The sequence below is a fragment of the Ochotona curzoniae genome, unplaced genomic scaffold (genome assembly GCF_017591425.1).
Source record: "Ochotona curzoniae isolate NIBS_2020 unplaced genomic scaffold, NIBS_Ocur_1.0 contig_64, whole genome shotgun sequence".
In the NCBI taxonomy this organism is placed as follows: Eukaryota; Metazoa; Chordata; class Mammalia; order Lagomorpha; family Ochotonidae; genus Ochotona; species Ochotona curzoniae.
In genome coordinates, this window is record NW_024466502.1 from 7186933 (window position 1) to 7209321 (window position 22389).

General features: G+C 37.3%; 1 protein-coding gene and 1 pseudogene across 2 annotated transcripts in view; both read left to right on the plus strand.

Moving 5' to 3' along the window:
* The window catches only part of FGF14 (fibroblast growth factor 14), a 525586-nt gene that overhangs the window by 242450 nt on the left and 260747 nt on the right, over positions 1-22389 (plus strand). The gene's annotated exons all lie outside the window — the stretch shown is intronic.
* Positions 14288-14407, plus strand: LOC121163807 (annotated as a pseudogene).

Below are 22389 nucleotides of genomic sequence, written 5' to 3' on the forward strand. Positions count from 1 at the left end.
GAGCTGGATGGGAAGTGGAGCTGCCGAATTAGAACCTGTGCCCATATGGGATCCTGGCGAGTTCAAGGCAAGGACTAGCAGCTAGGCCACACTGCCGGGCCCACAACTTTTGTGTTCTAAATATTCTTCCATACATCAAGGAACTAGTGAACACTCTATTTTGTATACTTAATGTAATTAAATTTCTGATAATTCAAGTAATATGTTTCAATGGTAACTTCCTTTCAAGTTCATAATCCATTGGATATTTATGGCATTTTGAGATTCATTTTCAGTAACTGTGAAAGAATCATCAAATTTAGTATTTTTATTATTGCTCTCAATCCATCCATTATTATTGTTAAAGTGGCTTGTATTAAACTATTTCTGAATTAAAACAAAAATAACAAAAGGAGGAAAGGTGGTAGCGAAGGAGGGAGAAGTGGGTGGGGTTTTTCATTCTGTTAGAACTATGTTAATGAAACACATTGAATTTACTTTTATATAAATAATGAAAATTTTAAAAAGTGACAAAATATTAAGTGATTTATTCTTGCAACTATATGTTGGCAGTGAACTCATATGTGTAAACTATGACTAAAAGGAAGTTTACTAATGTTCAAATTGTACGTGTGACCCAACATTTCTGTGTTTTAGTTACTCAGAAAATGGGACGTTAATGTCAAGTAGAGGATTAATGCAAAGTATTGCACCCAGTATTTGCTGTTCTCAATATTAGAGATTTTTAACTCAAACATGCATAATTCTCATCTTTACTTATTTCTAAAATTTGCACTTTGCAGCGATAAGAAGTTTGTTGGACTATATCAGTTGTACACAAAATGCTTAATACAATATCTGATGCAGAGAAATTAGGTAAAGCAAAAACATCATCTTTTTAAATATAGTTCTGACTCCTCCTTGCTTATGCCAGGTTCGATGTTAAGAATTAGTGTCTCTAATTCTTGCCGTTTCTAACTAGGATGAGCCAAGATAATCCATACTTTTGTCTCACTTACAATAGAGAATCTGAGGCTGAGACATAGGTTAAGGCCAACAGAAGAATGCGGCTTGTTAGCTAAGTGCAAGTACACATTCAGGAGTGTACGAGTACGTTTGAGAGACAGCTGCACCCAGCAAGATTTAGGACCAATGCTTTTCTTGATCTGAAGGCACAATGGGAGTTGTCTAGTATGGATTTAGTTGAATATTCATGAAGTTTGGTACTGCAAAGTGGGTTCCCTATACCAGATTGGCTTACCTTTCTTGGAAGTCTGGGAAGTGCTACTGTGTTTGGTACGTTATGGGAGTAGAAGTGCCATCCACAGGAGCGATATCATAATGATACCGACATGAGGCTGTAGGTCACGGAGGGCATAAAGTCAGCTGCTGGTGCCAGTTTAGCTTTGTGCAACTTGCGGGGAGTGCCTGAGTGGCTGTGTGCAACTGACAAGGTTGCAGAGAATGGCTGGTGGCTCCTCTTGCTTGCCTCACCTGCCCCCAGCCCATATCAAAGGGAGTTATGAAGAGAGCTGCACTCGTCAAAAGACCAGCAAGCCTTTAAGTCACTGCTTCCATTCCCTCCCTTCTTTGATGCTTCTTTTACATGGAGCTACATATTTCTTCCAATTGTAGATTTTTGTACTTTAAGATCCACTCGCTCACTTACACAATGATATTTTCTAACTCCAGTCCCGCTGGTTTATGCTAGTCTCAAGGTGTTTCTTAACGGTTCTGATGCATCCAACTCTGGTTGTTACTTTTGCAGCCACGTGTTCCTTATGACAAATGACACAGGTGCCTCCTGCCTGATGTGAGTTAGGGTTTCAGGAGAGCTTGCTGGTAATACAGGCTTAGTAGAGAAGCCTTTAGGAGTACTATGATTCCCAGTTTATCCCACATCAGCAGAGCATCTTCTGTCTCTCACTGGCTCTACTCATCCTATGTAACTTTGGGAAATGTGAAAAAATCACACAGATTTCATGCATGTACACCTATGTGCAAAGATGGTTACAGCTGCACCTGTTAAATTTTGGTCAGACTTCTCCCATCCAGGCTGGGCAGGTTACTTGGATGGGGAATGCATTATTAGAGAAAAACAGTGGAATAATAATTATTTGTATTTATCCAAAATAATCTTAATGCATGTGATTTTCAAAGTCTGAGATTAACAGCATCTGCTTTAAAAAAATTTTTTTATGAGAACAGCACTTCAGTTCTCACCTGTGGAGAGATTTGATGAAATAATGTATGAGGAATTTCTTCACTCTGAAAGTCTACATTTAAATTGAATTTAAATTAATTTATAAATTGCATTTACGATTGAGTTTTAAAAAGGCCACGTCAATTAGTTAACACAATATTGTCTTTTGCTTTAAATCAACTTGTCATTTAGCACAGCTTGCTGGCTGGAAGCCTTCTAACTGTTGATTAACCCCTCAAGATGTTTTCAAGATTGTGGCTTGTCCTTGCTTGTTTTAGGACCTTGGATATCAAGCATATGCTAAATAACCATTTGTTTTAGTTACGATTTAATGGACCTGAAGAAATACCAAAATAGTCCTGACTTTCAAGACAGCTACTTAAATAAAATTCCAACACAGAAGTTAAAGACTCCATTATGTTGCTTTTCCCATTTGTCTTTAGTTTTTCCTCTATACATGAGGTAGAATGATTCTGCTTTTGAGATTCTCCACTCATATCCACCTTAGGAGATAGCTGTATGGACCCTGTAATGACTGAAGAAGTAGATGGTTAGTTTCATTTCACAGTTCTGTGAGTTACAGTGACTCTCAGCTGAACCTGCATGTGTTTGCTCTGACCTTAATAAAAATAAGATATGAACTCTCTAAGATTAAACATCGTCAGAGAAAGAGGTGAACTCCTTTTTGCTATTCTGCATAAAAAAATAGGAAATGGTCTATGACCCTCATTGCTAAGTACTGTCCTAGTCACTGTTATCCCACTGGAGCTTTCATCTTAATAATTAATCAAAAACAAATTGACACATTTGTTTCTAGTGGAAGCAGTAATTTGGTTTAGAAAATGGCCTAAAATTGTAAGTTGAACAGCTTAGACCTAATTATTTCTTTAGCATTTACCAGTTGAGGAATAGTGGACTCGGGAATCTCCATTTTAGTATTGTCTTCAAGTACGGTGACTGATAATGCGGGCATCTCAACAAGGAGGAGCTCCACTCTTCACAGTGGCACACAAGAGGGGGTGGGCAAGAAAGATGGGGAAACTCACTTGTTTCAACAGCATTTACTTTAATCAGAAACGTGTAAAGGGAACATACAACACAAAGCAGCTGCACGTAGAGAAGTGATCAACAAGGGTGAGACTGAAGGCTTGCTACCATTTATCTTTCACTTAGCTTTTTGGCTCAGGTTTGGCTGGTGCTGTTTCCTCTGAAAAGCTGAAATACAGTCAGATCGTAACTGTTCACAGTTTTATGGCAACTTTCCACTTAAAGAAGAGAGACCAGAAATGATCCTGGTAGGAAACATTGGAGATCAAGGTTAAAGAGCAGCCTGAGAAGCCATTTCTGTTTAGCTCTTTGTAGTAAAGACCCCCGATGTTAATAAAAGAATTCATGTAACATGCTAATTAGGAGATGTCCATCTGGGAATGGAGGCGTACCTCCTTCAAAGTGAACTTCCCGTGTGCCGATTAGGATCGCACTCTGGGGAATACATCTGCAAGGCTCTTCCCATCAGTGCTTGTCCTTTTCCTGTGATTACATCAACGGCCTCCTGCTTCGCTCCACTGTATTTATAACTCATACCATTATTATAATGATATTTACCTCAGCGCCAGAACAGATCTTTATGCGATGCTCTATCCTGAAATGATCAGCAGAAAACACTAGTCAGTTTAATTGCAAGTTTAAAATATTCTCCCTGAATCTCAGAGAATGAAAATATGGAACTAAGAAAGATCTTGTTAGCAGGAAAGTTAAAGAAAAATCAATCAGTTCTTCATTAATTTCTTTAATAGATGTTTTCCAACAACTAGTGCATGGTGTTGGGGATATGGCTTTGAGTCAAAACTTTTTAAAGTTTTATTTATATTACTTGAAAGACATACAGAAAGAGAGAGAGAGGTTTTCCATTGATGGTTCACATCCCAAATGGCCATGGCCGCATCAGTTGAAGATGAGCTGATCTGAAGCCAGAAGCTTGAGTTTCCTTAAGGTATCACACATGGGCGTAAGGCCCAAGGGCTTGGGCCCTCCTTTGCTGCTTTCCCAAGCCATAAGCAGGGAGTTGCATCAGAGGAGCTGCAGTGATGACACAAAGTTACAGGCAGAAGGAATACCAGCACCACGGATGGAGGTTTAGCCTGACTTGCCACTGTGCCAGTCCAGAGCCAAAACGTCTTAACAAGATGGAATTCAAGTTCTAGTTTGGCAACAATGATAACAATACTGTAGGAAAGATTAAAAACTATTATTACAAAAAGGGATCATGGATCAGAATGAGGGATTGGTGATTTTTGGGGAAGTTGCACTTTTAGGTGGAATGAATCATGTTGGTAGGCTGATCTTTATTTAAACCTTTAGAGTCATGTGCATATAAGCAAAAGCGCATCAGGATGCAAGAATGTCTGGAACAAAGTTTCCAAATGGGATGTGGTTTATATGAAAAGAGAGGCTCGTTCCTGGCATAGGGGAGATATAGAAGCAGGAGATAGAGTTTAAGAGTTAAGAGAGATGAATTTTAGGACTGGTGCAGTGGCTTTACAGACCAATCCTCTGTCTGTAGCACTGGCATCCATATGGACTCTGGTTCAAATCCCAGCTGCTCCATTTTCAAGTGCAGAAGAGGTTCCTGGTGTCCAGTTGTGGATCATGTCAGCTGTGGGCATTGCAGTCATTTGGGAAGTGAACAGTGGAAGGAAGATCTCCTCTTCCTGTTTCCTTTACCTCCTCCTCCTCATCATCCTTCTTCTCTCTCTCTCTCTGAAAATCTGCTGTTCTGGAAACTTCAGCTTCTACTCTGAAATTACATGTTTTATCGTTTCCTTCTTGATTTTGAACCAAAAATTAAGTACCTTCCTTAGTTTTTAGAAGACTACAGAGTTGAAACTGAAGAGCAAGTTGGATTAAGATGGAGTAGATCATGAGGCTTTTTCAGGAATCTGGAATACAGGTTATGGGATCTTGGACCAGAGTTGAGCAGGCGGGGGGATGGGGGTGGGATTAAAATATACCTTCGACAGATTTGAAGGTAGTGCGCACATGTTTTGCTGATGCAATAGTTAATCCATCGAAGGATCAAAAGGCATCAAAGATGACTTCAGTTTCTTGGCTGCAATAGGTGGAAGGTGTTTGGAACTCGGTCGTGTCATTTTTTTTAAGATTTATTTATTTTTATTGTAAAGTCAGATATACAGAGAGGAGGAGAGACAGTGAGAAAGATCTTCCCTCCGATGATTCATTGCCCAAGTGACCGCAACGGCTGATGCTATGCTGATCCAAAGCCAGGATCCAGGAACTTCTTCCAGGTTTCCCCCACGGGTGCAGAGTCCCAAGGCTTTGGGCCATCCTCCACTGCTTTCCCAGGCCACAAGCACGGAGCTGGATGGGAAGTGGAGCTGCCGGGATTAGAACCAGCGCCCATATGGGATCCTGGTGCGTTCAAGGTGAGGACTTGAGCTGCTAGGCCACGCTGCCAGGCCCTCAGTCATGTCATTTTAGAGCAGGAAACTGGTCTGTCTGAATTGAGTCGCGAAGGTGCCTTTCAGGTGTTGACACATTAAGTTCAGGACAGAATATTTTACTTATCATTTAAGCCACACAAAGTCCTGCATCTATTTTTTGTTTTCTATACTGACTCCATTTTAATCATTTCCTTTCCTTGGAATTTTAAATTGTATATAGCCACTCGTTAATTTTTTTGGTTATTTTCTGATGGCAATTCTGTCTGATGAAATTAATGAGAATTGGACTTTGAGAAAATGAGCTTAAGAAATTGGACAAATGACAGTCTGTATTGTTTTTAGACTTTTCTACAGTGAATACAAACTAGTAAGAGATAAATTGAAGTGTGCCACAATGCTAGAATTTTCTGAATTTCAACTGAAGTCAAATGCATTGCATTATTAGCTAATATATTTTCTATTTCATTTTTCATCGTAAGTTTCCTAGTAGTAAATTTGAATACAATCCCTGCATAATGAAATCAGGACGGATAAATTTGTAGTATTCAGATATGAAATGTTTCCCTACTCATTTTGGCTATTTAAATAATTATAGCTAATCTTAAAGACAAAATCATTATTTTAGAGATTTCTGTTGAAACAAAATATTGCAGTTAAATTAGTATGATTGCCTCTGCAAACTCTAGACTTGAAAGGCTATAATTGCATATTTGAATTCTCATTCTAAGTTTACTTTGAGAACTCTGTTAGTATTTTCCACTAAACTGTAGTTCTAAATAATGTCACCTGAAATTTTGTCACATTTTACCAATCAAATAATTGATGTAGAGACAATGTGGTTTTATACGGATGACAAACACATGTGCATGTAAGTGTGATGATAAATATGATGTTTGCTGTAGTGAGAATATTACAATAGTTGGATGTCAGAATTAAGCATCTATTCAATTATAAGAAAAAAAGCAAGGCTGAAAAGTTTTGTTTTTTGGAAGACTCTGAAAATGATGAAAAATATCTCGGAGGATATTTTGATGAATGCCAGTAGGAATCTCAGGAGGTGCAACCCCGTCTAGCTGCACACTGCTGAACTGAAGTGACCCAAAAATGTCCATCTAAATGTAGGCTACGTAAGATGTAAAATGCCGCAGAGATTCCTTGCTGTCACCCCAAATTCCCCTTCCCTAGTTTTTGACTAAATTCTATAATCAGAGTAATTGCCTTACCTTGAGCCCCTGGTACACACTGGCACATGTCAAGTCTCTCCTCCAAGCTCCAGGGAATCTGTGTCAAAAGCAACACATAACAAGTCTTTTCCTCTTTCCTGGTTTAGGGGATGTGTTTTGGATGAGAGAGTGGACAAGAAGGACATTCATTTGACTTTAGCTAAATAATAGAAGCTATTCTCAACCTCATAGCCTTCAATTTGGGACTTTGGTTTTCACAGTTTGGTTTTCCTTTGATTCATAACTGCTATTTGAGAGTTCCTTTAAAAATATTTTGAAAGGAAAGAGAAGTTCATCAGAAAACCCCAGCATCCATTATTCAAATGAATTAATGTGTCATTGCCTGGGCTGCAGTGACAGACACCTCCTTTCTGGACAACAGATGCCTCATAGTCTCTACTGTGAGGTTTCTACTGATGCTTTCTGTATCCTTAGCTCTCTGCTGAGGAGCACATTTTATTGGGTTTTTAATTCCATGGCGCAATTTGATAAATCCAGTAATTGCAGTTTTAAAAAATGTGAGTAACTGAATTCATTATCCATGGAACTCGACAGATACTTGTGGAGCTAAGCTAATTACTGCATTCTGTTTTGAGAATTAGTTCTGGAATGAGCGATAAGAACTGTACAAATGAAACAGCAACATTTAGCCTTTTGATCGTCATTATGTATTGCAATAAAACAGCTCAGTAGCTTCTCTTCAAATTTGGAATGCGAATGATAGAATGCTGAGACATGTGGGGGCTGGGGAACCAAGGGAGTGATGATGCTAAACCACAGTGGACTTCAGGGCAGAATGATTCGCAGGAAGCAAGAAGTCAACACATGATGAAAGATGTCTCAGGAAAATGAGAAATTTCCCAGGAATTAGGGGAATTCTGGCTCTTTCACACCTATGTCGGTTCTTTGGACTGGCTGGACACATATTCAAAGTATGCCTAATGTAATAACATCTTACTATCTCTACTGCTTTATATCAGCTCAAATCAAAATCCTGTCCTGGGTATCACCAAAGCTTCCCTAGGGAATCTTTCGTCACCTTGGGCTTCTCTGCTGCAGTCTGTCTTCTTCATGAAAATCAGGGTGACCCTTATCTCCCAAATCAGACACACCACTGCTGCGCTCAAGCACTCCCGAGTTGTCCTGGGTCCATGAGAATCAAACCCTTGGGTCCTCCTATTCTGTACCCCGTTCCTGCCCAAAACTTTACTAAATTAACCTCCACCCTTGCCTTCCTCACTCATTCTGGCCCAGCTATCATCTGCTGGCTACTCTTCACACATGCCAGGCTTCTGATTGCTCCTCTGTCTGGCTTCCAAACCAGTTTTGTCTTCAATGTCTGTGTTCTCTTTGTTTCCACCTTCTAGGCTTTGCTCAAGAATCAACTTCATATTGGGGTTTTTTGCAGTAGGACAATGCTTTCCACCAACACTGAGAATGTTATTCACTGGTACTTGTACTTACGCCTGTCGATCAATGTGTGTGTGCGTTGACACATACTGTTTTTACTCAAAATCTGCTGCTCTATTGAGGAATCTGAACATCATGGAACTGATAATGTGTTGCCTTTCATATTGTATCCCCAACATGAAAAGCAGCATCTGCAATATAGCCAGGTGTTAACAAATATTTATTGGCTAGTTCAAGGAATAACTAACTTTTGTACTTTATGATTTCCTGTAGGGAAGGAACATGGTAATTTTCTCTCTTTGTGGCTTCTTGAAAGTTCAGAATAAATTGCATTTTGCTCTTCTTCAGAAAAGCAGAAATAGTAAGCATGGACTTAAAACAAAATAAAGGGCCTGCTGTGACAGTGTGTGGTTGGGGTCCTGGCCTTGCACACACAGGGGTCCTATGTGGTCGCCGGTTCTAGTCCCTGTGGCCCTGCTTTCCATCCAGCTCCCTGCCTGGGATGGCAGTTGAGGATGGTTCAAGGTCTTGGGACCCTGAACCCACGTGGGAGACCCAGAAGAGGCTTCTGGCTTCAGATTGGCTCAGCTCCGGCAATTGCGGCCGCGTGGAGAGTGAACAATCGGGCACTGTCTCCTCCTCTCTGTATATCTGACTTTGCAATAAAAACAAATAAATCTTTCAAAAAAAAATAAAAACCAAACACCACTAAGTAAGTGTTAAGGAAGGAGGGATTTTAAATAAAGGAGAACATAGCAACACACTGCTTGTTGGGAAAGGACTGATTGTGAAAAGAAAAGTGGTCACTGCTGTGAGTGGCCAGACTTGCCAGATGACTCTCAGCAAGGATCAAGCTTTGATGGGCAGCAGCAGGACGAGGACTGCTCTCCCTGACTTCCTGCAGCCGAGAGCTCCCAGGTTGCCATACTCAGTGTCTCCACTTTACTCTGCATGGTCCCAATTCTCTCCCCACCACCCATCAAACTGCTTACCTAGATTAGCCAGCGTGTTTCTAGTTTGCCCTCTTGCCTTTTTTCCTCAATGCCTGAGTGTGGTTATGCTGTGTTATTGTTTAGAACTCTTTGGCAAGTGCCACACTGAATAAAGTTCTAAATATGCTTTACAAGAGTTTCCAACTTCAGGAATTATGGTTCTTCCAGCAATGAACACAGCATTGGGCCTTTCTGAACATCATATCTCTAACCTCACATCTTTCCCTTGCTTCCATCACATTTTAACTTGCTCATTATAGTCTCGATAAAAATCCTTCCTGAAACTAGCTTAATAGGTTGAGATGTCCTGATATGAATTGCATAGTAAAGCACAGATTGAACACATTTCATGCTATCAAAATTGCTTGTTAATCATTGTATCCTCTACACTGAAACATTTTCTTTTCATTTTCTGATGCCTGTTAGTTATCTTTAAATTGACGAAAGTCTGTAACTTTATCATGTAGACAAGGTTCATTCAAATTAGTTGTACATGAGGAAACCTGCACCAGTTCATGGAAATTATTACTTTAAAAAAATTGATGCATAGGCTGCACAATTTTTTTGCACAGAAATTTCTTTTGCTCACTTTCCTGTGAAGTTTTGAAGTAAGTATCATCATATTGTAGAATGAATAGAGTTAACTGACATATGTATCACTTCATGTTTTATCCTTTCTGTAAGGATGTAAGAACACTCATGATCCACCTTCGTAACCATTGTCAGTGATAGAATAAGTGCTGTTAACTGTGGTCTCCATGCTAAATATTAGATTTTTTAAGCCTATTCTACCATCTCTTGATTTATACCCTTCAAGCCAGTATCTCCCTGTTTCCAGTTCCTGCTAACCACCATTTTGGTAAGAATATTTGAGTTCTACCTTTAATATTTCACATATAATTTTGATCATGTGATATTTGTCTTTCTGTGTTTGCTTTATTTCACTTAACATGATATAATCTAGGCTTGTTTCTTTTCATAAATGGCAAAATATTTAAAGGCTGAATATCGTTTCATTGTGTACATAGACTACATTTTATGTAGAAGTTCATGTATCCATAAATTCTTGGGTTGCTTCCACATCTTGGCTATTGTGAATAATACTGCAATGAACATGTGAGCGTAGATTTCATGTCCTTTGGACATATGCCTAGAAATGGGATTACTGGAACATATAGCAGTTTTCAAGAAAATTCATATCATTTCATCAAGCGTATATTAATCTGCTTTCTCACAAATGTGCACACAGCATCCATGTCAACATTGTATTATCCTCTTTTTGGGGGATAATATTCATTTCCAGGATGTGAGGTGCTCTTCTTGTGGCTTTAATCTCTTACTCCAAACACTTTTTCACAAATTATAGGTCCTTTGCTTCTTCTTTGGCAGAAATATCTTTACAGATCCTTTGCCCAGTTTTTAATTGAATTTGTAGTTCTATTAATATGAAAGCATTTGGTTTCCTCATATATATTATGAATTTTAATCACTTGTAACATATACTATTAACAAATATACACTGTTTTTGGGGCGGTTGTTTCTTCATTCTGTTACTTCTTTCCCTGGTTACGTAGTGACTTTATAGTATATTGTAATTACATATGTCTTTTTTTTTTCTAATTTTTTTTTGTGACTTGAAACACATATGGAAAAAATTTCACAGGCCAATGACTTGGAGATTTTCCATTACATTTGCTTCATTAGTTTAATAGTTTCAGGCCTCATATTTATATCTTTATGTGGAGTAGATTTCTGTATGTGGTTTGAGATAAGATAGAATTTCATTCCAATTTGTATGGATGTCTAGCTTTCCAATACTTCGCTGAAGAGCTGATCTTCTAAATGCTGTGGGTTTTTACAAGCTTTATCAAAATTAATTTGACAGTGAATCTTTAGATTTACTTTTGGATTCTCTCCTCTGTCGCACTAGCCAATATGTCATTTAAAAAATTGCTAATGTCATGCTACTTCATTATGATAGTTTGTCACAGATTTTGAAATCAGATGGAATGATGGCTCAAGGTTTATTCTCTGTGCTCAAGGGTGCTCTGGTCATTTCATTTCCACTCATTTTCCTATTTCTATGAAAAATGTTGATGGAGTTTTGACATGGATTGCACTGACTGTATGGATACCATTTGGTGCTGTAGTCCTTTTAAAAATGTTAATTCTTCCAGTCTATGAACCAAGGTTATCTTTCTATTGATTGGCATCTCCTTCAACTGCTTTCATCAGTGTGTTACGATGTTCAGTGTAGAGAGATTTCACTTCATTAATTTATCCCTAAATGTTTTCTGAAGGTATATCTACTTGTAAATGGGAATGTGTTATTGATTTTTTTCTCAGATGGATTATTGTTGCTACTGATTTATGTGCATGGATTGTATATTGTGAATTTTAATGAATTTGCTTAGTAGTTCTATTATGTTTTTGATGGATACTGTTTGGGTTTTTCTTTCCTTTTTAAAATTTTGTATTAATATGTAGAAAACAGATCACCTGTTGCATAGATGCAATTCTAAGAATACAGCCATACTTCCTTCCCTCCTTTGTCCAACACTAGGTTGAATCCCTCACCTTCTTCCCTTTCTTTTTTTTTTTTAATTTTTGGAAAAATATAATTTTAACCATAATCTCTATAAATAGGCTGATATAATCTGTCAGTGAGGACAATTTAACTTCTTCTGTTCAAATATGGATACCTTTAACTTCTTTGTTTTGCTTAGTCTCTTTGAGTAGAACCTGCATAACCATGGTGAATAGATGTGGTAAGAGCAAGTATCCTTGTTTTATTTTTTTTAATTAATTTATTTTTACCTGAAAGTCAAAGTTACACAGAGAAAGAAAGACAGAGAGAAAGAGAGAGAGAAGTCTTCCATTCACCAGCTTACACTTGAAATGGTTACAAAGGCCAGAGCTGAGCCAGTCTGAAGCTAGGAGCCAGAAGCTTCTTCCGGAACTCCCATGTGGCGGCAGCGACCCAATGCCTTGGCTCAACCTCTGCTTCTTTCCCAGGTTATTAGCAAGGAGCTGTACTGGAAGTGGAGCATCTGGAGCTAGAATCAGAAGATTAGCACATGTTGCCCTGGCATCCCTCTGTGTCCTATTTTTAATTTTAAAGCAAGGCCTTCAACTTTTCTACTGCTGAATTGGATGGTTAGTGTTGGTTTGTCACATGTACTTTATGTATATTGAGGTAAATTCTTTCCATGCCTTACTTGCTGAGTTTTTGTCATGAAAAGATATTGAATTTTATCAAATACTTCTCATCCTCTATGGAGATGATCATGTATGTTTGTATCCTTCATTGCATTTAATTTGATATATCACACATGTACATTTATATTTAATTCTTACCACCCTGGCATAAATTTCATTTGATTGTAAAGAACTATGTTTTTAAATGTTTTTTTTTTTTGACTTAGTTAATATTTTGTTGAGGATTTTGCCATTTATGTTCTTCAGGAATTTGACATCTAACTTTGTTTTTCTAATAGTGTCTTTATATGTCTTTGGTATCAGTCTTGTAAAGTGAGTTTTGGAAGCCTTCCCTTGTTCAATAATTGTTGAAGATGTGGGCTAAATCTTCCTTGCTGAATGGCTATGCTTCTCCATATAGCAACATCTTGGGTCATAGTCTAGGAAAACAGTTGCCAGGTAGGGAGTTGGGTGAAAAATGGACACTTTTTCCATGTAGACATACATTCATGGACTTGGGACTCTTAGAAAATGAGTCTTCTTTGATGAAACGTTGCTTTAGACACTGTTGCAGGTAATGATATGTCTAGAGAAAAAGAATGCAAAAAAGTGCTACACGTAATTGTCCCAGATTTAGCTATTGCCAGAATTTTTCCTGGCCACCAGAGATTGTCCATCTGCGTTGAACCTAGGTCAAGGAGCATGGTTTGGCATTTGATCCCTAAGTGTAAACTACGCATTGTCTTGGTTCAGACACTTCAGTTCAGCACCGAGGAATCTGTTTTCTAAGATGTGAACACTGTGAGAAAAGCATCCTAAGATACCTCATATACCTTTAAAAACTTTGGAACAAGAGTTAAGGCTATTCATTTTCTTTACACAAATTATAAAATGACATGCATATTATAGGAAAGTTTAATATAGAAATTATTTACAAATAAAACAATTCAAAACTTCATGAAACACCTTTCTCACATTATGTTGATCTTTGTTAAATTCCTTTTGCATAGTTCAGGTGTATGTAGCAGACATGGCTAAGTTGAGTGTAACAACAAGCCTTTGATATAAAAAAACGCATGGTAGAGAGATCTTCTGCTTGATAGTTATTATTTTTTCTCAATTATAAAAGCAGCCAATTAGTACAAGGTTTAAGAAGCCAGTCAATTACTAATTATGACTGTTTTGAAACATGTTCTTGCAATAAAATTGGTCATGATACTCTTTATACTGCTTAAAAGTAGGAAATACATTTTGCTCGATAAACTAATGTTGGAGGTACAGTGCCCTATTCACATCTACTGTTAGGCTGTGTTAGCTGATAGGTAGTGAAATAGAAGAAAACCATTAACCTAGCATGAAACATGGTGCTCAATTCCTTAGGAACTCAGAGTCAGAGACTAAGCTTTGCTGCCTACACACTAGGACTGTAATAGATGAAGAGGAAGGACAGACTCAGAAACCACAACAAGTGTAGGAGCTGAAAGAGAAAATGCGATGTGAATTGCGTATGAGAAGTTGAAAGCAGATGTCTCTCTGGCTGGCTGGGATCAGTTTACATTAATGTAAAGCAATGAAGTCTTCAGTTTGCTGAAAATACCACTTTTTGTTGCTTGGCCTCAACAGATTAACATGTCTATGTTATCAGGGCTCCTCCAGTGAGATTTCATTTTATAACTCCTATTTTCCTCTTCCATAAGTTCTTTGCTTTTATTTTCTTATCACCTGAGTGAAAATTCATGTGGTTTTCTTCTAGAAGTGAAAATGAATGACATATTGGCAAGCCTTTGTCTAGAAATGGCTTCTATTTTTCTCGAACTTTCAATTGCTTCTCGACCTTTTGGCTAAGATCAAGTGTAGTATCTGTTCTTATCAGTTTATTTTTCTCAAACTTTCAAACAATTTGGCTATAGGAAAAACTATTAAAGATTATTTTAAACATATCTATGTCACTATGTTGAATTATGTCGGTTGGTTGACAGTTGCTGTTGGGATATGAGGAAGGGTTCTGATTATGCAGAATTGGTCAGATCCTGTGTCATATAACTTCTGTTGGTTAAGACATATGTACCAACCAAAAATTATTGCATCTGCTCTTGAATCCTCAGTAATCCTGTTACTCCAAAGTGTGATATTTTACTCTCCATCCTCAACTTTTTTATTGTGTCCTCTTTTACTACTTATAGATTGATTTTTCATTTTGTGTAACTTCTGAAACGAATTCTAAAGCTTTTCCTCCAAATTGTTGCTCTCATTTGCCCCTGGTAGTTCACACTCTGCTTCACCACCTTCAGTGAGCAGGATAATCTTATGTCCTTAGATTCTAGCATCTTTCTCCCATCGTTTCTGTCTTTGCTGTTTTCTGCTTTATGTTTTTTTGTTCCTTTTCCGTGAGTTTCTTTGTTGATGTTCTTTCAAAAGGATCTAAAGTGCAGTGCCAGTACTCTCAGCTGTGATGATTCCCTCCTCACCTTGCGAGGGTGTAGGTAGTCTTTGCAAGTCCACACAGGAGTTCTCTGTCTCTGTCTCTCTCTCCATGCTTTTTAGCCAATAGCAGGTCTATTTGCAAGAATGCAATGCTCACAACTGTGACAGAACAGCTTTTTTTCTATTGTTATTTTGTAACGCTAAAATTGGACTTCTTTCTATATCTGTTTCCCAAATAACTTTGTAGTTTCTTTTGGCTTGACTAAAAGCAGAAGCACCTGCTCCTTTATTGTGCACCAGTAGTTACCTTCCAAGTAGGCATGGAAACAGGAAAGATACAAGATGTTTGCATCTACTTGTCTGACACTGGTACAAAGGGAAGGGTAAGAAGGGACACCTTTGTATAGTATCTGGAAAATTGTTCATATAAATGTGTACAAAAAATAAAAATCCTGTTTACTGTGATCCCTGGAACAAAAAAGGTTATTCTGTTTATTCTAGCATTTTGTCTTGACATGGACATTACGAAAAAAATCAAGAATGAAGAAAAAATTGAAAAGTATTAATAGCAAAAATGAGCCAAGTTACTATACTTATAGCTTATGGTTGATTGATTTGAAGCTGAGTATCCATTAAAAAACAGCTGAAGTGTCAAACCATCAATCTCAAACTGCCCTCTAACACATTAGACAGCGATTTGTGTGTGTATAACAGTAAATTTGGTTATGTTTAGTTTTATTATTATTACCATTATCATTCAAAACACCATGTTAAGCTTCTCCTAGTATTGTGATCTCTCTCTCTCTCTTCCTGACTATCCTGGTGTTACTTCACATCTGTCTACACACAAGTACTTCCAAGCCCGCCACATAATTCTTGGTTTTTTATTTCTTTTTCTCCCCTGTGTACTTTGGTTGATTTTGTTGCTGGCACATATTCTGTATTGTTATGACATGGAATCTGTAGGATGTTGATAGTTTCTCCCAAGCCTAACAGAAAGTTTTTTATTGACTTATTTTCTTGTTTGCTTTTTGAGCCAACAGGTCCTTAGAAAGCCCTGCATGAGCACAGTTAACCCTGGCATGTGGTTTCGTCCTCATGGCATTACACAGAAATGGGATTTGAATTCTGTACTGTAAAGAAAAAACTATACTAGCTGTCACATTATCAGAGGAAGCATGATAATTATTTTCTGAGACTGGCTCATTTCACTAATATAATCATTTCTAGTTGCATCCTACACATTGCAAAAGATAAGAATGTAGAATGGACACAGAAAAATATAGTCACACAGACCCCAAAGATTGGTCACTTTGTGGCTTGACTGACATTATTAGCCTGTGATTATCCTCCTGTGACAATCTGCTGTTGTGATCTTTCCATGTATTGAATATTATGCTAATGGAAAGTGAAGCCTGTGACTGCAGAGTGGATAGAAATGAAATCTGTGCAGATATTGTTTAAGAGAGAGGGGGACTGGAGGGGACTAGACCGAGGGAGACCCAGGGAAGTGTTTTTCTTCTTGGAACTGTACCTGCAAAAAATCATAAAATCTATTATGTTTAATTAAAAAAAGATAAGCAAGAAGAAAACTGGAATCCCACCATTAAATCACCGTATTCAACATAGACACCTCATGTTTGCTGTAGTTCCCACGGAATGTCACTGGTGAGTTAATCTCTGTCAAAATAGTCCACCCGGGTTTTAAATTTATCTATTTTATATGCAGTGCCTCAACTGAGCAATCAAGGAACAGAAACTCAGAAGTTTCTTGTTGGGCAGTGACAGCACTTCATTATGTCTTGTCCATCACAATCATCAATGTTAGTACCACATTTGTGTGATATACAAAGGTCAATATGATATTCTTTGTAGGAGAATAATGATTCTGATTGGTCTCCATCTAGTTGGGGGCCACATACAAGTAACTTAATTGTCTTCTTTTCCAACTGAATACCTATCTTTATATATATATATGATACATATATATCAATCAAACATTATATAATTATATGTCATATTGTTAATTATTTGTAAGTTTATAGATTATGTAGTTTTATAATGAATGTTTTATATTGTAATATTTTTATCAATATATTTACACGGCTTTGCATGGGGTATCTTTTATAATTCAAATAATGGAAATCATTTATTTTTTCAAACATTTAAAAATTGAAGGAAGACCTACGTCTGAAGAAAATATTACACAAGATTTTGAAACATAAAAATCAATATTTTCTGGCGTGAGAATCTGTGTGCACATGGGGAATGTTGTCGAAATTAACCCAAGCCATGCATCCTTGTTGAACTTTAAGTTAACAGTGAAGCCATTTCTAAGCCCCTGTGTAGAACACATGGCGACTTCTAACAAAGCCATCTAGAAAAATTACAGTTTTTAATCTGGTTTCTGAAAAGTTGTAGTAATTTTTCACAAGTAGCTTAAAACCCGTCTCTGGGACCGTTTCTTTTCTGAAGTCATTCACAGAGCCTCGTGCGGTGGGACAGTGTCTGCAGTGCCACCAGCTGTCTACGGTGCTGCCATCTCAGGTCAGAGCGCAGCTTTGGAACTCTGCTGCTCTTTTCTGATTGAGTCCCCTTCTAAGGTGTCTGGGAAAGCAGCCCAAGTGTCTGGGCCCCTGCGGTTTATACGGGAGATGGGCTGGAGTTGTCGGCTCAGGGCATTAGCCTGGGCCAGCCTCTGTCATTGTGGCTGTTTGGGAGTGAACCAGTAGAGAGTCAATCTCTCTCTCTCTCTCTCTCTCTCTCTTTCTTAACTGTCAAATAAGTAGAACTACTCTTTAAATATTTTAATGAAATCACTCAGATAATATACTTCAACTTCCTAGAATGTTGGTGACAAACAGAATTGCATCTCCTTTGCTCAGTTTCATAGAGATTTTTAAGGATAGTTTCAGTTTTGCATATCAATTATTTAAAGTTTTCTTTTCATGTCATTTAAGTGAAGCTGACAATAACTTAAATATATTTGTATCTACCATAAATACATAAGCAATATTTGAAATTAATAACATAATTAAGAGCATGTAATGAGATAGAACACTGGGGAAAACTGTTATACTACATGGCAGTTCAAGTAGGGCCATGGGAAAAAGTTAAATAATTAATAATTAGAGTTAACCAATTCTTATAATTGTTAATAAGAAAAGTAAGATAAATTGGATTACGCTAAATTCATAGTCATGTTAGAAAATAGGGGAATGCAAACATTTGTTAAGAAAATTAATCAATGACCTTCTTAACTAGAAAATAATGACATTACCAGCTTATAATAGAAGTACATATGTCTAGCATGACTTTGATTTTATGAATATTAGTATATCAACATGAATTGCTTGGTTAGGGTATAGATTCATATTCACAGTGAAATTGGTTCATATCAGTGGATCTTTTTACTTTAAATGGATTTTATTTTTATTGCCTTGAAAGTCCAAGAGTTAGGGAGAGATTCTCCACATACTTGGCACTTCCCCAATACTACCAATAGCCAGGGTTTGGTCGGGCTGGAGCCAGGGGTCAGGTACTAAACCCAGGTATTCCGTGAAGGTTACAGAGACCCAGGTATGATTCAGGATATACCAGCTTCCAATGTCTGTGTTGGCAGGAGCTGAACACTAAATCCAGGCATGCAGGTATGGGATGCCAGCCTCCAGAGAGACATCCTGACCACTGTACCAAATGCTTGCTCTATGCTGTGTGTTGTCTGCCATTCCATTGCTTATAGATGTTCATAGATTTCTGTGCATAAAGGCATTTACACTAGGGGAGCTTTGGGAACACTGATATCTACTCCAAGATTCATCATGCAACCTATTTTATTACTGATTCCCAACTTCTGTAGTTCAACTACAAAAGCTTTCAGAGGAATTTCCCAAATGCCTGAACAGGAAGTATAGAGGTAGATTTTACTGTATCAAAACTACCTTTTTGATAAAAAAATTTAGAAAATGCTGTTGATTTTAAGTGACACCCTGATCAGATTTCAAACAAAAAAAATAATTTTTGAATAGAAGTAAGTACGCTTCTAATTTGTCATTATTAGAATTGTTTCCAATCACAATTAGGAAAAAAAATTCCAATTGAAGTAAAAAGCCTGGCAATGCAATAGTTTTGTCAGTTGATTATTAGTGATACTTTACATTTTATTTTTTTTAACTTGATTCTCCTTGAAATCATCAGGGAAATCTCAGACTTGCACTTCTTGAATCAGTTTGAGAAATTAAATTCCACTCAGATCACTCATGTCATTTAAATTTTCACATTTTTTGACTTTTATAACCACAGATGTTTTGTACTTGAGTTTCGTTAGTCTTCATTTTTTGTGATTTTTCCTTTTCATGGTATTTTGTCTTGAGAAGACATTGAAGGACAATTTTTTAGAAAGTGTGATATAGAAAATTTTGAGTATTTTAATAGCAGGAAAAAATTGGGTTTGGGAATTTCTTGATATATAGATACATCATTCCTTCATTAAACTTGAATATGTGAAAGTAAAGGAAATGGCATTGAAATGTGCAAATAAAATCAGTACCTTTGATTAAAATATTGCATAAGGCTTTTAAAAATTTATTGGCATGTTCAAGACTAATATTAAATTTATATTGATTCAATTCCTTAAAGAACTCCCCTTTCTGTTGTTCAGTTGTCATGTAGTTCCTGTAGTCCTGTTGGCTTTATATTGTTTTCGCATGACATTTGAATTTCATTCTTTTTATTTTTGCATAAAATTTTTCCATCTGTATGAATTTATCTTCTTTTTCTCATTATAAATTGAAACATATAAATTCAAAGACTGCTATTCCCGAACAGAATGTTATTCAGGTTTGAATAATGAGTATGTCACATCTGGAATACATGGATTGGAATACAGAGTAATTCACAGGAAGACTGGTTTTCCTTCTTGTGTAACCAGTGAAGAGAAGGCGGAGACATGCTGTGTCTTGGTGAGAGCGATATTACCGCTAGAAAAGGAAGCCAGCTGTGGTCATTAGAGTTTTCCTCACTTACATTACTGATGCCATTTACTCATGATGGTGTCTTCTCATTGGCTTAGTTAGTCACAAAACATGGTCCAGCCCCATCACACGGATCTAGCGTCTCGTCCTTTGTTGCAAGGTGTTGCCCAAGCAGGATGAATGTTGGAGAAGACTTCATGAATTTGGTCTGTGAACTCTTTCAGAGCAGTCTTACATAACAATGGGCAAGTTATTGAACCTCTAAGCCTCAAGTGACTCAACTGTAACATATGAGAACACAAAATATGTGGAAGTAAAAGCTGCAGAGATATAACAAAAATATAATAGTTATTATAAATCAGTCTACACCATATCAGGGCCTCTAGATTGTTCTGCAGGCATGCATTGTCCCCTAAAACTTTCACAGCAACCACAAAGTATAGTTACTTACTTATTACCCTTATTTTTCAAAAGATAAAAATAATCCTGTGTGCTTTTTCTAAAATCACAACAGCATGCAAATGGCACAGCCAGGTGTGACACCAGAATCCTGATTCTTCACAGAATTCCACACATTAAACACTTTTTAGTAGGCTATTTCTTCAGAGTCTGATTATATGAATGCAGGGTGAATCATTATAACAATCTAAAAAAAGCTGTTTAGAGTGAATTTTAGATGAAAAAAAGCTCTATATATTACTGCTGCTGCTTTTTAACAACTCATAGTAAACCAGGTTTAAGAGAGTCTCATTCCAAGGCTGCATACCACCCAGCCAGAGACAGTCTCCTTTCTTACAAAGATAGATTTCTGCTCCTACATAAAAAGCAGCAAAAGCATGGTTTTAACTTTCTTTTCGAATGCTAAAAGGTACTTGTAAAGATGAGATTTAAAACATTTTGATTCTTTTCCTGTCATGAATAAGAAAGTGAAAAAAGCATATCCAAATATATCTCAAGAATGGAAATGATTACCATAACAATCTTCGAGGCTTGCATTAGCATTTTAATTATTCCTAAAATAAATTCAAAACCTGAAAATGCCAAAGTGTGTGTGTGTGTGTGTGTGTGTGTGTGTGTGTGTGTGTGAGAGAGAGAGAAAGAGAGAGAGAGACAGGGGTGTGGGAGAGAGAGAGGAAGAGAAGTGAAGGCAAGTTAGAGGTGAAAGGTGAAAGAAATTAAACGATTCATTTTTTTTTACATAAGGAAAAGCAAATGTTTATATGCTTTCAGAATACTCTGTTCTGAACACTTCTAGTATTTTTATAGTGAAGCTATAAGACCATGCCTCCCCCAAAGGGCCATGAGATAAAATGGTCTGGTAGTCTAATTTGTATATTTATTTCCAAGATAATTATGACAGTGGCAGCTGCAGAGACCTGCATAGTCACAGTAGCAGCAGTTATCGCTCACTAGATCGTGAATGTCTGATGTTCTTGAACTTCATGCTTTTATGTGTTAGAACATTTATAGTTGCTGATGGTGAAGGAAGGAAACTTAGACTTTTAATGATCAGCCTATGCTTCAAATAGTTGTCTAAAAAAGGAGATGAAGTATTTTAATAAACTTTTTTAGGTTATTCAACTCTTTCTTAGGTATCACAGGAAGTACATGTTATTAGTTCATGGTACCACTTGCAGGAAGAACAGAAACCAAAAGCAGTTTGACAAAGCAGTGTATAAAATCGTCCAATAAAAACTGATGACTCAGGCTCTGCATCCTTTCTGTTTTTGCTGCATCATTGTATTACTCCGTTTTTGTGGTTTATGTTTGAATGGTATTCCCATAACATCATAGTAAGCTATGAGAACTATTGCATTAGCAGTTTTATATTAAAATAGATGAGATTAATTTCTGGTAATATGCATTATTTTTTCCGAATTATTAAAGAAAAGCTGTAAATATTTCTATCTGTTGATAATTTATTTCTGATTTATTGATACATCCTCCCCATGTTAACAGTGTTATTAAGGGTCTTTCAAATTCAGCACCTAGTAGATGACCAGAGATGCCTTAGAAGGAATTGCGGGGTTGGATGACTGGACAGTTAGATTTCTCTGGTTGAGACAAGGAGACACCTGTGTTCTCTCTTGGATGGACTGGTGATCAGAGAACCAGTCAATCTGGATGTCCACAGTGACGGCCTGTGAAGGCCATGCCTGCTCATGGCTGGGTCAGTCCTGTGATGGTGCATTAAAGAGCAGCCGGAGGGTTGGGCTCTTCTTTTGCCATCCCCAACATGGCTAAGGTCTCAGGACCCTTCTGAGAATGGCATACTCAAGGCTGTAGCTCTTCAAATAGCTCCCAGGAAGGTGATTCTCAGTGTCAAGGAGCAGAGGCCTGCAGATCAAAGCACCACGTCTGAATCTTACGGATTACAACATAGGAAAATGAAGTCAGCACATAAACAGTGATCTAGACTCCCATGTTTACAACAATTCTCTCTAGCTAAGTTATGGAATAAACCTAGAAGTCCATCTCATGATGATTGGGTGAAGAAAGTGTGTTACATATACATGAAGGAATATT